Source organism: Monodelphis domestica, chromosome 7 (genome assembly GCF_027887165.1).
Source record: "Monodelphis domestica isolate mMonDom1 chromosome 7, mMonDom1.pri, whole genome shotgun sequence".
NCBI classification, from domain to species: Eukaryota; Metazoa; Chordata; class Mammalia; order Didelphimorphia; family Didelphidae; genus Monodelphis; species Monodelphis domestica.
The window spans coordinates 291,617,475-291,631,746 of NC_077233.1; the positions used below are offsets into that span (position 1 = coordinate 291,617,475).

Here is a 14,272-nt window from a genome sequence, read left to right on the forward strand (position 1 = left end):
AAGACCCAGTAGAAGTCTAGAAACTCAGAAGTGCCTAAAATCGATACAGAACCTGCTGATAGGGGGAGCCAGAGAGTTCTCGGAAACCCTGAAGAAACTGATTGAAGAGAAAGGGCACAGGAACCCTGAACAGATCAGTGATGGGCAAAGGGCCCTATGCTGGACAAAAGTGCCTCAGACAGCATCCATCAGCCCCGGGTCTTAGAGCTGCAAGGGATCGGCTGGGGACTGGGAACGCCGAGTCAAAGAAAAAGCGCCTGTGGAAAGAAAGGAAGCACATACACTGTTCAGAAAGGTAGTGGTATGGAAGCCTCCAGGGGCAGCAGTGAGCTGCAGAGAAGACACCATCATTAAGTAGTAAAAAGAATGTTGCCGGTGTCTATGGGGCATGGTGGAAACCCACTACACCGAGCACCTGGAACCAGAGATTGTCATTTGTTTTTCCTTTCCCTTCCTCAAAGGTACCTCAACATGCTTTTCACATCCAGATTACTGTGAACCCTGGAATACCAATTACAGTCTCTAGTCCCTCTCCCCACCCATTTAATCCCCTGCACCCATATTCTTCCATTTTGCTCTTTGGAATGTCTTCATCCAGATCTTCCCATCCATTGCACCCTCTAGAATGCCTGCTTCATAACCAATAACTTCCTTTCATCTTAAACCTCTTTCATTTTCCTTCTTCCATCTTCTAGCACTCACTGAGATGTGATTTTCTGATGCTGCTGCTTCTCTTGTCTCCATTTGTGGTGCCTTATTTCATAGTCCAAACTAACTGGTCAAGGTGAGACATATGGATACTTCTTGCTCCCTCCTATGGCTCCCAAACTCCGCTCACCCTCACTTCATTTCTTCGTAGGCTCCACTGTGAACTTTACCCTCATGCCCTGGAAAGCTTTTCATCCTGGAAGACCGTTTCAGCTCTGGGATTCACACCTCAGAAGTACCCCCCCTTCTGATTGGAGGACTCTTTCTAGAACCTCCATTTAAGGAGGGTGCCCAGGCCAGACAGCTCTTCATTTCTCAGCAGGCTTCACTCCAGACTTCTCCAACCAGACTGCTCTTCATTGGCTATCTTCTTCCTCTAGCCTCATCTTTTCCCACTAGAGTCTCTTAGCCCCTTGGTCCTATTCTCCAAATCGAACTCCTTTGTTTTTATTAACCTGATCCTGAATAGAGCATCATAGCACTGGAAAATCATATCCCGGTTTGGCCCACTATCTGAATTTGTGTTATCTAATCTCAGCTGGCCCTGAATACAACAAAGAAATCCTTCTACACTCAGCTACTTTCTATCTGTACAGTGAGTGTTTCAAACATTTTCTCATCTTCTCGGTCCTCCCACAGCACCCATCCTTATCCTCTCTATGAGGGACCTTGACTATTCGTTTGCAGAATCACTTGCATCACTCAGACATCTTCCCACACTATCTCTTTCTTCATCCATTGGATGAAGAATTGCCCTTTGTCCTTGCCAAAGCGTTTCTGTGCGCCTTCTTAATCTTTTCTTCTTCTCTCTCTTCCACAAGTTTCCCCTCACTGACATGCCCGCTCTTCTGTCTAGTCTTTTCCTATCTACGGCTCCTTCCCTGCTTGCTGCCTACAAAACATATGCATGTCTCCTCCATCCTTACATAACGCGATGCAGCAACCCACGTCTCTGACAAGGTGTGAACCCCACTCGAATCTACTCTCACACTAGCAGGTCCAGCTCCCGGAGAAGGAGCGCCATTATGCAGTTACATTCAAATTCTCTGTAAGTCGCGGGGGTGACCTTGTTAGGGGAGAATACACCCCCTTCTCCCCTCCTCCCCACTGCAAGGTCTTGTGCTTCCATTTCAACACATCAGCACTCACAGCCATGATACTCTTAAGCGTAATCGGTGAAAGAGCAGAAACACGGAAGAAACATCACCCCATTTCTTCCTTCTAGTAAAGCAAAGGTAGGACCAGTCGATCACAAGCCACACGTAAACCTGGGCCACACTGTCCCACCAAAGCAAGCAAGAGAGACTTACTTCATGCGCTGACTGCTTTGCATCCAGTAGTTAGTTCTTGGCCAGGAAAAGTCAAATGTCGAGAGAAAAATTGTGGCTTTTCCCCGCATTCTCCCTTACAGAGACATACCTTTTCCACATTGCCTTGCAGGCAAAAAAATGGATTTTTTGGCACTGCTGCAGATTACAAAGGAGAAGGTAAAGTAGTCAGCAACCGAGCAAGGCAGGCAATTGGAGATGGAACACTGGAGGAAGACTAAAAGGGAGAGCTTAAAGGAGTTAGCTTGAAGCAGGCAGATTATTGGATTAATAAGGTGAGTTGATGAAGACTCACTCCTTAGAGATGACAAATAGGTGTTTGAATGTCTTGAGTCTCTGCGTTTTCCTATGATACTTTTCTTCATTCTCTCTTCACTACACTTTTTTTTGGACAAGGAACTCTTGTTCTCCTAGACGCATGAACTTACCTAACACTATGCTATGATGGTTCCAAACTCACATGTTTAGAGACTAAAGAGAGCGAGGAAAAATAGTTTCTATGCAGGGTGGAACATCTCAGGCTTGGCCAATACTTTAAAGCTGTAAGTCATTCAATAAGGGGTAACTAGATTATAGAATCTCTTAAGACTATAAAACTTAAAACCTTGTATCCATTGCAGTAAAAGCCTTTTAATTTGAACATGGCACAATTTCCTAAAGGAATAGGAACTGGAGAAGCACGAAAGCCCTGACCTTTTTGCTCTTCACTGTTTGGGACCTCTGTGGTCCATGCCTTTTTCATCCCCAAGCCTACTCACTATTACTAAGAGAAGATTGGCTAGCCCCTGCAGAATGTTAGGCCAGAACCACGACAGCTTTTTCAGGTCTTCCTGTTGGCTCAGGTAGAGCGCTTCAGGGACCAGAGAAGTTCATAGCTGTTTGACCATTGCAGTGCCATAGTTATACTTACAGAATGTTATCGTTAAAGAGGGAGATGCTTTCTTCCCGTAAATTTGCAGAGTCCCCCTTTGTTAATCCCCAAAGACTGAATGAGATCTTTCCAAGGTTTTCTAAGCATTTAGTTATAAATCCTTTTATCTGAGATATATGAAGAATCTGAGAGTCCCTTTGCCAAGAAGAAGCCCATGAAGTCAACCTTGAGGTTCTGTTTTCCTTCCTCCATCTGTGTGTAAGGAACTGTCAGGATGAAGCTGAAAACTGGAAATGTGGGCTTATTCAAAGGAAAGAACACAAGTTGAGACTCAGGAGACATGCATATGAATTGTAGTTCAAGCACTCATTTGCTTCATAATCATAAGCCACTCACTTAATCTCTTTAACATTCAGCTCTCAAATATTCTCTCATGACCAAAAAGCCTACTAGGTATATTTTGATGAAATTTTGTCACTCTTGGCTCATTATCTATACCTGGAAAACCCAGGAAAACAATATTCCCTCCCTCACCCACCCAGAGTCTAACATCTAAGGTCAAATCTTCACCCAGTCTCTAAACCTGGCCCAGTATGACTTCTTATGGTCCCACTATTTGACTGAAATCAATGCCCTTGCCCTCACTTCTTGAACTTGTTCAACACCTGAAACACCAGGCCCCTAAACCTCTATGACCAGAGGCACCAACTTCCTTCTTCCTCAATCTACAGCAAGAATTGATATACCCTCTGATATTCACAGAACTCTTTTTTAAAATTTTAAATTGATTTATAATATTTTTTTCATGGTTACATGATTCATTTTCTCTCCTTCCTCCCTTCCCTTCCCTCTACCCCACACCCCGGAGTTGATAAGCACTTCCACTGGGTTATACATTCCCACAGTTCTTTCTCTGGGTGTGGATAGCATTCTTTCTCATAAGACCATTGGGATTGTCCTGGATCATTGCATTGCTATTAGTAGCAGAGTCTATTATATATGATCATTCCACAATGTTTCACTTTCTGTCTACAATGTTCTCCTGGTTCTGCTCATTTCACTCCACATCAGTTCATGGAAGTTCTTCCATTTCACATGGAAATCCTCCAGTTCATTATTCCTTTCAATTTAATAGTATTCCATCACTATCATATACCACAATTTGTTCATCCCATTTCCCCAGTCAATGAACACCCCCCTCATTTTCCAATTTTTTTCCACCACAAAAGGCACAGCTATAAATATTTTTGTACAAACCTTTTTTTTTAACTTTATAGGATACAGACCCAGTAGTAGTATAGCTGGAGCAAAAAGGGCATAAAGTCTTTTAAAGCCTTTTGTGCAAAATTCCAAATTGCCTTTCAGAATGCTTTGATCAATTCACAACTCCACCAGCAATGTATTAGTGTCCCAGTTTTGCCATATCACATCCAACATTTATTATTTTCCTTCACTGTCATATTGGTCAATCTGCTAGGTGTGAGGTGGTACCTAAGAGTTGTTTTGTTTTGGATTTCTCTAATCAGGAGGGATTTAGAACACTTTTTCATGTGATTCTTTTTCTTTTTTTTTAAGCCCTTACCTTCCCCCTTAAAATCAATACTATGTATTGGTTCCAAGGCAGAAGAGTGGTAAGGACTAGGCAATGGAGGTTGTGACTTGCCCAGAGTCACACAGCTAGGAAGTGTCTGAGGCCACACTTGAACCTAGGACCTCCCATCTCTAGGCCTGGCTCTCAATCCACTGAACCACCTAGCTGTCCCTTTTTCATGTTATTATTGGTAATTTTGATTTCTTCATCTGAAAATTGCCTATTTGTGTCTCTTGAACTCTTGTCAATTATGGAATGGCTCGATTGTTTGTAAATTTGACTTGGTACCTTATATATTTGGAAAATTAGACCTTCGTCAGAGAGTTTTGTTATAAAAACTTTTTACCAGTTTGCTGCTTCCCTTCTAATTTTGGTTGCATTGGCTTTGTTTGTACAAAATCTTTTTAATTTAAAATAATCAGAATTATTCCTTTCATATTTTTAATGTTCTCCATATCTTGTTTGGTCTTAAATTTATACTATTTTATGTTTTCCCAAATTATTTGTGATTTCGCTTCTAATATTTAAGTCATTTATCCATTTTGAATTTATCTTAGTATTGAGTGTGAGATGTTGATCTAAACCTAATATTTCCCATTTATTGTTTTCCAATTTTCCCAGCAGTTCTTGCCAAATAGTGAGTTCTCGTCCCCAAATCTGGAATCTTTGGCTTTATTGAACACTAGTTTGCTGAGGTCATTTACCCCTAGTATATTCCGTTGATCCACCCTTCTATCTCTTAGTCAATACCGTATTGTTTTGATGATCACTACTTTATAGTACAGGTTTAAGGTCAGGTACTGCTAGTCCACTGTCCTTCACATTTTTTCCTATTAATTCCCTTGATATTATTGATCTTTTATTCTTCCAGGGGGATTTTGTTAAATTTTTTCCTAATTCTGTAAAAAAGTTTCTTGGTAGTTTGATAGGTATGGTACTGAAAAAGTAAATTAATTTGGGTAGGGTTGTCATTTTTATTATATTAGCTCATCCTACCCAAGAGCAATTAATATTTTTCAAATTATTTAGATCTAGTTTTAATTGTGTGAAAAGTGTTTTGTAGTGGTGTTCATATAATTCCTGTGTTTGTCTTGGTAAATAGATTGCCAAATATTTTATACTGTCTAAAGTTATTTTAAATGGAGTTTCTCCTTCTAACATTTGCTGCTGAGTTTTTTTTAAATATATAAAAACGGTGATGATTTATGTGGGTTTATTTTATACCCTTCAACTTTGCTAAAGTTGTTATTTACTTCCACTAGCTTTTTAGTTGATTTTCTAGGATTCTCGAAGTGTACCATCATATTGTCTATAAAGAATGAAACTTTAGTTTCCTCATTGCTTACTTTAATCCCTTCACTTTCTTTTTCTTCTCTAAATGCTACTGCTAGCATTTCTAGTACAATATTAAATAGTAGTGGTGATAATGGGCATCCATGTTTCAATCCTGATCTTATTGGAAAGGTTTCTAACTTGTCTCCATTACAGATGATACTTGCTGATGGTTTTAGATAAATAATGCTTATTATTTTGAGGTAAGGCCCTTCTGTTACTATACTTCCAAGGTTTTCAATAGGAATGAGTATTATATTTTATAAAAGGCTTTTTCTGCATTTATTGAGATAATCATTTGATTTCTATTAGTTTGGTTGCTAATATGGTCAATTATCTGGATGGTTTTCCCAATACTGAACCAGCTTTGCTTTCCTGGTATAAATCCTTACTGGCCATAGTCAATAATCCTTGTGATAACTTCCTGTAGTCTCTTTGCTGGCATTCTATTTAAGATTTTTGCATCTATGTTCATTAGGGAGATTGGTCTATAGTTTTCTTTCTCTGTTTTTGGTCATCCTGGCTTGGAAATCAGTACCATATTTGTGTCATAAAAAGGATTTAGTAAGACTCATTTGCTTATTTTTTAATAGTTTTTATAGTGTTGGGGTTAGTTGTTCTTTAAATGTTTGATAGAATTCACTTGTTAATCCATCTGGCCCTGGGGATTTTTTCTTAGGGAGTTCCTTGTTGGCTGTTCAGTTTTTTTTTTCCTGAGATGGGATTATTTAAGTATTCTATTTCCTCTTTTGTTAATCTGGGCAATTTATATTTTTTTGTAAATATTCACCCATTTCACCTAGATTGTCATATTTCTTGTCATATAATTGGACAAACTCTTAACAATTGCCCTAATTTCCTGTACTTTGGAGGTGATATTTTTGTTACTGTTAATTTGATTCTCTCCTTTCTTTTTTTAAAATTCAATTAACCAATACTTTATTTGCTTTTTTCAAAGTATCAGCTCCTAGTCTTATTTGTTAGTCCAATAGCTTTTTACTTTCAATTTTATTCATTTCCCCTTTTATTTTTATGATTTGCAATTTAGTTTTTATCTGGGGATTTCTAAATAGTTCTTTTTCCTAGTTTTTTAAGTTACATGCCCAATTCATCAATCTCTTCCCTCTCTATTTTGTTGATATATGCACTCAAGGATATAAATTTTCCCCTGAGTACTAGATTTTGATATGTTGTCTCCTCATTGCTATTCTCTTCAGTGAAATCAGTATTGTTCTTTGATTTGTTCTTTTACCCACAAGTTTTGAAGAATTATATTATTTAATTTCCAATCAATTTTAAATTTTCCTCTCCATGAATCCTTCATTAATTATTATTTTATCATATTATGATCTGAAAAAAAATTGCATTCATTATTTTTGCTTTTCTGAATTTGTTTGTGATGTTTTTATGTGGTCAGTCTCTTTAATTTATCATATGCTGAAGAAAAGAAGTTACATTTCTTTTTGTTCCTATTCAATTTTCTCCAGATATTCATTAACTCTAATTTTTCTAACATTTCATTCACTTCCTTTACTTCTTAATTTATTTTTTGCTTTGATTTGTCTAGTTCTTATAGGGGGAGGTTCAGGTCCCCCACTAGTATGCTTTTACTATCTATTTCATCCTTAAGCTCCTTCAGTTTCTCCTTTGTAAATCTGGAAGCTGTATTATTTGGAAAATTTATGTTGAGTACTGATATTTCTTCATTCTTTATATTACCTTTTATCAAGATGTAGTTTCCTTCCTTGTCTCTTTTGATTGATACTATTTTTACTTTAGCTTTGTTTGAAATCATGATTGCTACTTCTGCCTTCTTTGTCTTAATTGTAGCCCAATAGAATCTGCTCCAGCCTTTTATCCTGTGTGTGTCTACCTGTCTCATGTGTGTTTCTTGTAGACAATATATGCTAGGATTCTGATGTTTAATTCACTCTGCTATCCACTTGAATATTATGGGTGAGTTCATCCCATTCACATTCACAGTTATGATTACTTTCTGTGAATTCCTCTTCATTTTGACTTCCTTCTTTAATCCTGACCTTAGTTTTTCTATTTTTCCCCTTCCCTCCAGTGTTTTGCTTTTAGTCAGTCTCCTCTCATTTAACCTTGCCTTTATTCTTCTCTTTACCCCCTTCTTACTTCCCACTTACCTTTTAGTCACCCCCTCTTCTAGCCTCTCCCTCCCTACCACCCCATTTTTATTCCCCTTCTACTTTTCTATACCCCAATGAGTCTGGCTGTTCTCCGAGCTAATTCCAATGAGAGTACATTTTAAGAATTACTCATCACTAACCTCTTCCTTCCTTCCATTTTATTGGTTTCCTACCCCCATATTTCTTTATGTGACATATTTTATCCCATTTTAACTACTATGACAATGATAATTTTTAAGAGTTACAGATATCATTTTTCCATATAGGAATATAAGCCATTTGACCTTACTGAAACCCTTACATTTTTACTCTTTCTTATTTACCTTTTCATTTGGATTTTGGATTTCATTTGGATACCTTTTCTCTTGGATTTTGTATTTGGGCCTCAAATTTTCTGTTCAAGTCTGGTCTTTTCTTCAGGAATGCTTAGAAGTCTTTTATTTTATTAAATGACTATACTTTCCCCTGAAAGACTGTAGTCAATTTTTCTGGGTAGTTGGTTCTTAGTTGTAGATCCAGCTCCCTTGCCTTCTAGAATATCCAGAAGTTCCAAGCCTTCCAGTCCTTCACTGTGGAGGCTGCCAGGTCCTGTGTGATCCTGACTGGGGCTCCATGATATCTGAATTATTTCTTTCTAGCTTCTTATAGTATTTTCTACTTGGTCAAATTTGGCTATAACATTCCTGGGAGTTGTCATTTGGTGATTTAATGCAGAGGTGATCTGTGCATCCTTTCCATCTCAATATTTCAATTTCAATATTTTACCCTCTTATTCAAGGATATCAGGGCAGTTTTCCTGAATAATTTTCTATAGTATAATGTCTAGGCTTTTTTTTTTTTGGGGGGGGGGGTCATTGCCTTTAGATAGTCAAATAATTCTTAGATTTTCTCTCCTGGATCTATTTTCCATGTCAGTGTTTTTTTGATAAGGTGTTTCAGATTTTCTTCTGTTTTTTCCTTCTTTTGCTTTTGTTTTATAGCTTCTTGATGTCTTGTGAAGTCACTAGCTTCTAATTGTTCAATTCTCATTTTTTTGTGATTTAAATCTTTAATATTGAGCATTTTAAAATGTATTTTCAATGAATCACATATGAAATGCTAATTTTGTAATAATATATACCAACAAAAATGCATTCTCTATTTGAATTCTAGGGGGGAAAGCAATCCAAGTAGTGCTTCTAGAAATTCAAGTTTGAATTTTAATTATAATTATTCATTTGATTATTTAGCTGTGTAAATTATACACTAAAATTTAAGTAACCATTTGTTTTTAGACACCCTTATTTATGTTATACATTAACATTTAAGTAATCATTTGTTTTTAGATACCCTTATTTATAAATATTATGTGCCTTCAGTAAATAGGTTACTCAAAGAATGAAGATTTTCCTTTCCACCTTCTAATGAAGTAGCAGTACATTAGTTTAAATTTTATTATTAGAATTGGACTTGCTATACCTTTATTCTATGATCACCTTCCTCCCATTTCCCCTACTCCATTTTGTAAATGAGTTGATTAGTGCTATTTTGGCAAAGCTTTTTAATAGTCAACAACAAGATGAACTGGATTTAGACTGACTGTGTCTGTTTGAATAAAGTGATCTGACCTCTCCTCAGTAGCAAGAATTCTTCTAACAGCTTCTTCAAAAGCTGCTGCAACATTTGTGGCATCTTTTGCACTTGTTTTAAAATATGGATAGTTGCTGTTGTTCCTGCACCAGGCTGGTGCATCTTTTGTAGAAATTTGTCTTTCGTTTTTATCAATATTGTTACGCAAAATCACAAAAGGAAAGCTTTGGGACTCTTTGACATTTGCATATTAAATGAATTCTTTCTTCCAGTTGCCCAAGTTCTGGAAACTTTGAGAATGATCTACACTGAAAGTAAGAAGGCAACAATTAGAACCTCTGTAAAATGGTGCTTACAGGCTTCTAGAATGTTCTTGACCTGCTGTGTCCCAAATCTGTATGTTTACAAAGTGTCTATCCACTTCCAAGTCTTTACTTAAAAATTCCACACCTATTGTATGGAATGGCTGGCTTTCAAATTTATTAGTGATATATCTATTAATAAGAGAGCTCTTCCCAATGCCATCATCACCAAGGAGAATTACTTTGAAAAGTGATGATTTTCTTGCCATTGTTGAATGAAAATATCTTTATACTTCATAATCCCAGCAAAATGAAATATAATTCTATGGGGGTGGGGATGCACCAATAATGAAATAGAGGATTTCCAAACATTCCTGATGAAAAAACTAGAGTTGCACAGAAACTCTTAATTTTTCTGTTTAAGTGCATCATCTGCATTATCAACATTATTCTGGTCCCGGCCCAAGAAACCCAAGGGCCACTCTGGGGATGAGCTGGCTTCCCACAGAACACGAGGGTGTGGGAGAGGAGAGAAGAAGGTAGAGGCGCCGTGGGTGATGCCCAGCTCTGGCCATAGCCACTTCCATCTAAAGTGGAGGAATCAACTCAATGATCATTTTTAAAGACTGAATTTCATCCATGACTTTTTGATCTTCCTTTTCCTTTTGACCTATTTTTTCTTTGTAAATCATTATTTTTCTTCTTTCAATTTTTTGCCTTGTTTTCAAGCTGGTCAATTTTGACTTTCAAGGTACTGTTTTCTTGTTTTAGTTCATGTACCTCTGTTTCCAAAGACCTGTTTTGCTTTTTAAATTCTTTCTCCAATTTTCTTCAACCTGTCTTATTTGTTTTTTAATTCTTTTTTGAGCTCTTACTGAGCCTGAGACCAGTTCACTGGAGTTTTTGAGATTTTGCTTCATGTCCCTTGGTCCTCCTCTGTTCCATCTGCTCTTTGTTCTTTTTCTGAAGAGAAGCTTTAAATTATAATTTCTTTTTTTCCCCTTCTTTGTTTATTCATATTTTTTTATTTTTTCCTACTCCTTGTGGGCTGTACGCTTGCCCCTCTGATTGTTTGCTGGCTCTGTGTGTTTGAGCTTTTCTGCTCTCTAGGGGATTCTTCTCTGCTCTGTTAGTATACTGGATTAGTCCAGTTGAGCTGACCTGCAGAGCTAATGTGCCCTGAGGCCAAATCCTCTCTAGCTGTAGGCAGAGGCAGAAGGTAAAGGTGTGGCAACTGAAGGTAGCAACCAGCTGGCCCTCCCCTCTGTTCCTCTCCTCCAGTCCAGATCAAAACCCCAAGCCTCATGTGGTGGCACCAAGGCACTTTATCAAGGTTGCAGCTCTCACCCTGAGATCCTACTGTCAGCTTGAGTCCAACCATGGGTCTCAATGCTGTAGATAGGGGAGGGGTATTGGGACCTACCTTCTTTCTCCTATGCCTGAGAATTCAACCTTCTCTGTGTACCTTTTGTGTTGAATCAATCAGAAGAGTCCTATGGCTCCCTCCCATTGTTGGGATTTGGATTTCTGTCTTTTTGAAGTCCTTTGTTTTGATTGACATGGAAGGGTAGTCACAGAGGATTCCATTTCTGCTGTTCCTAAGCTGCCATCTTGACTCCTCCCCGACAGAACTCTTGAAGTCAAAACATATACATTCCCTATGGCTAGCAAACTAGAAAATTTCTACCTCTAATGCTTCTGATTTCTGGAGTAAAGACTCTCCAGCTGCCTCAGCAAGAACCATCTTCCAGTCCCCTTTGTCTCCTCCTAATCCACCTCAACCCAACTATTCCTGACTCCCAAACCAGCTTGCCCTACTTAGTCATTTTGCCCTTGGAAATTTTCCCCTTCCAGCATTAACAAATTTCCTATTTATTTTATCCCAGAAGACACTGTATCCCTTTCAATATGCTTTGTCTTCCCTCCTCACAGACTGGTGCTGTGAATATTTAACCAGAAGAAGAGAATGTGCTGAGAAATGTGACAACTATCTCTATATACCTATTTTCCTTTCACTACTTCCACATCTTCCTTCTGTCTCCATATTTTCTCTGCCTCAATAATTTCTTATCCTTTGAGAGTCCAGATATCCAAATATATACTTGGTGATATTCAAATATATCACCCATCCAGATCCTAGTGGCAGTTGTTTACTGACTTTGACGTCATTAACCTTTTTTTCAAGCTCTAAGGTCAACAGTCTTCCTTTCCACCCAAAACTGTGCTGTTAAAATAGAAAACTTGAACATATGTTATTTTTCCTCAAATATTCTCATTTCCTAGTCCTTCAGACTCAGCTCCTATGATCTACTCATTGATTCTATGGCAGCCACAGAAATAACTAACCACAATATTGATGTCCCCATTACTCGCACATTTCCCACTTCATAATCAAGAACTCCAAACTTCTTGTCATTCTATTTATCTCCAAAAACAGGGTTTTATTTAATTGTGTGTGTGCACACAAGCGAAAGAAAATAATATTTTTAAATTAATAAAATAAAATATACAGGATTATAGACAATATAAGCAATGACTAAAAGTATAATTAAAAAGAACAACCATAAAATAATATAAAAATGAATGCTGAAAATTTAACCTCAAAAAGTAAGGCTTGAAAGAAGAGAAAGAAGAATATATCCCACTCCACTCCTTTGCAGATGGGGAAGATCCATGGGTGTGGTACAGAGTGTATATTTTCAGACTTTTTTCTCCATGTGTGATAAATTTGATGATTAAAAAAAAAAAACTATTATGTGGGTTTGCTATCTAGGAGAAGAAGAGATATTGGGAGAAAGTTTCTTAATATAAAAAACAAAATAATCAGTAAATTTATTTTAATACATGCCATGGCTTCTAATCCAATTCTAGGAAAAAGTAATACAGATAAAAGATAAATATTTTCAGAGCTATTTCTAATGTGTTGTGGGGAAGTGGGGGAAAATACACAGTAACCCATATTATATGTTGAATAATGTCTTATAAATTTTTGTTTAGATTGTTTTTGACATTCAAATGAGCTACTGTTATGCAACAGCAGTCAGCATGACTCATTTCAATTCCAAGATATGTTAGAACTGAAAAATGAAAAGCTTTTGGTGAATCTTCCCCTAGTTTTTCCTTGGGGGGTGGGGGGTGGGTCTAGTCCTATGATTTCACCAGTGTGAGGAATTTTCATTCCCTTTGCTGAAGCAGATCTAAAAATCTCTTGTAATTTATCGTTTCCACGAGTTCACTGAATCGCTGAGCAATTAAATGGTCATGGATCTAGACTGTATCAGAAGTAACTCAAGGCTACCTCACTCCAAGGCTAGTTCTTAGGTTCATTACATCAGGCTGGTTCTGTTGATATGTCATGATTCCTCCATAGCCCAAATAAATATGAGAAGGACTATATGAAAATACTTAGAAGTCTATGCAGTTTTGTGGTGGGGATCTAGTGACATGGACAAGAGGAATGGGAAAGGGAACAAGCTTTTCTAGTTACATAAGCCTTTTGTGTACTGGGCACTGTGCTAGCTGCTTAACAACTACTATGATCAGGTTTGGTCCTCACAACAGCCCCAAGAAGTAAGAACTGTTGTTGTCACTGCTATTTGTTGTTGGGTCATTTTAGTCATGTTTGACTCTTCCTGACCCTAAATGAGAACTTTTTGGAAAAGATAATGGAGTGTTTTGCCATTTTATTCCCTTGCTCATTTTACAGATGAGGAACTGAGGTAAATAGGGCTAAATGACTTGCCCAGGGTCACATAGTAGTAAGTAACAGAGGCTAGATTTGAACTTAGGTCTTTCTAAGCCTGTATCCACTTCATCTAAAAATGGCTGCACTAATGGGCGGGTAAGTTAGCCTCAATGAAGCACCAAAATGTTTTGAGAGAGAGATAGGAACTAGAAATAATCATGAGGAAATTCACTTGGAAAAACAAAAGGTCACAAATATCAAAAGAATTAATGAAAAAACCTTAAAGGAAGGTATCTTAGCAATACCAGATTTTAAACTCCAGTAGAAAGCAGTGTTTTAACTAACTTGTACTGGCTAAGAAATAGAAAAATGGATCAGTGGAGCAGGACATACAGAAGACAATTGTAAAAGATTATAGTAACTTTGTGTTTGATAAAAGTGAAGATCCTAGTTTTGGGGATAAGAATTCACTGTTTGATTAAAAAAATTGTTTGGAAAATGGGAAAGCAATCTGGCCAAAACCAGATAGAAATCCATATTTTACATCATTTGCCAAGATAAGATCAAAATGTATACATGATCTAGGCATAAAGGGAGACATCATAAGCAAATTAGAAGAATAGGAGATAAAATTGTGTTTATAAACAAGAGATAGAAAGCATCGTCAGCATGTAAAATGAATAATTTTGAATACATTACATTAAAAAGATGTTAAACAAATATAACTAAAGTA

At 37.3% G+C, this 14,272-nt stretch overlaps 1 protein-coding gene and 1 pseudogene across 5 annotated transcripts in view; one reads left to right on the forward strand and one right to left on the reverse strand.

Moving 5' to 3' along the window:
- CCDC192 (coiled-coil domain containing 192) overlaps nucleotides 1-14,272 on the forward strand; it is a 285,306-nt gene that overhangs the window by 219,798 nt on the left and 51,236 nt on the right. The gene's annotated exons all lie outside the window — the stretch shown is intronic.
- On the reverse strand, nucleotides 556-14,225 carry LOC130455438 (ras-related protein Rab-9A-like; annotated as a pseudogene).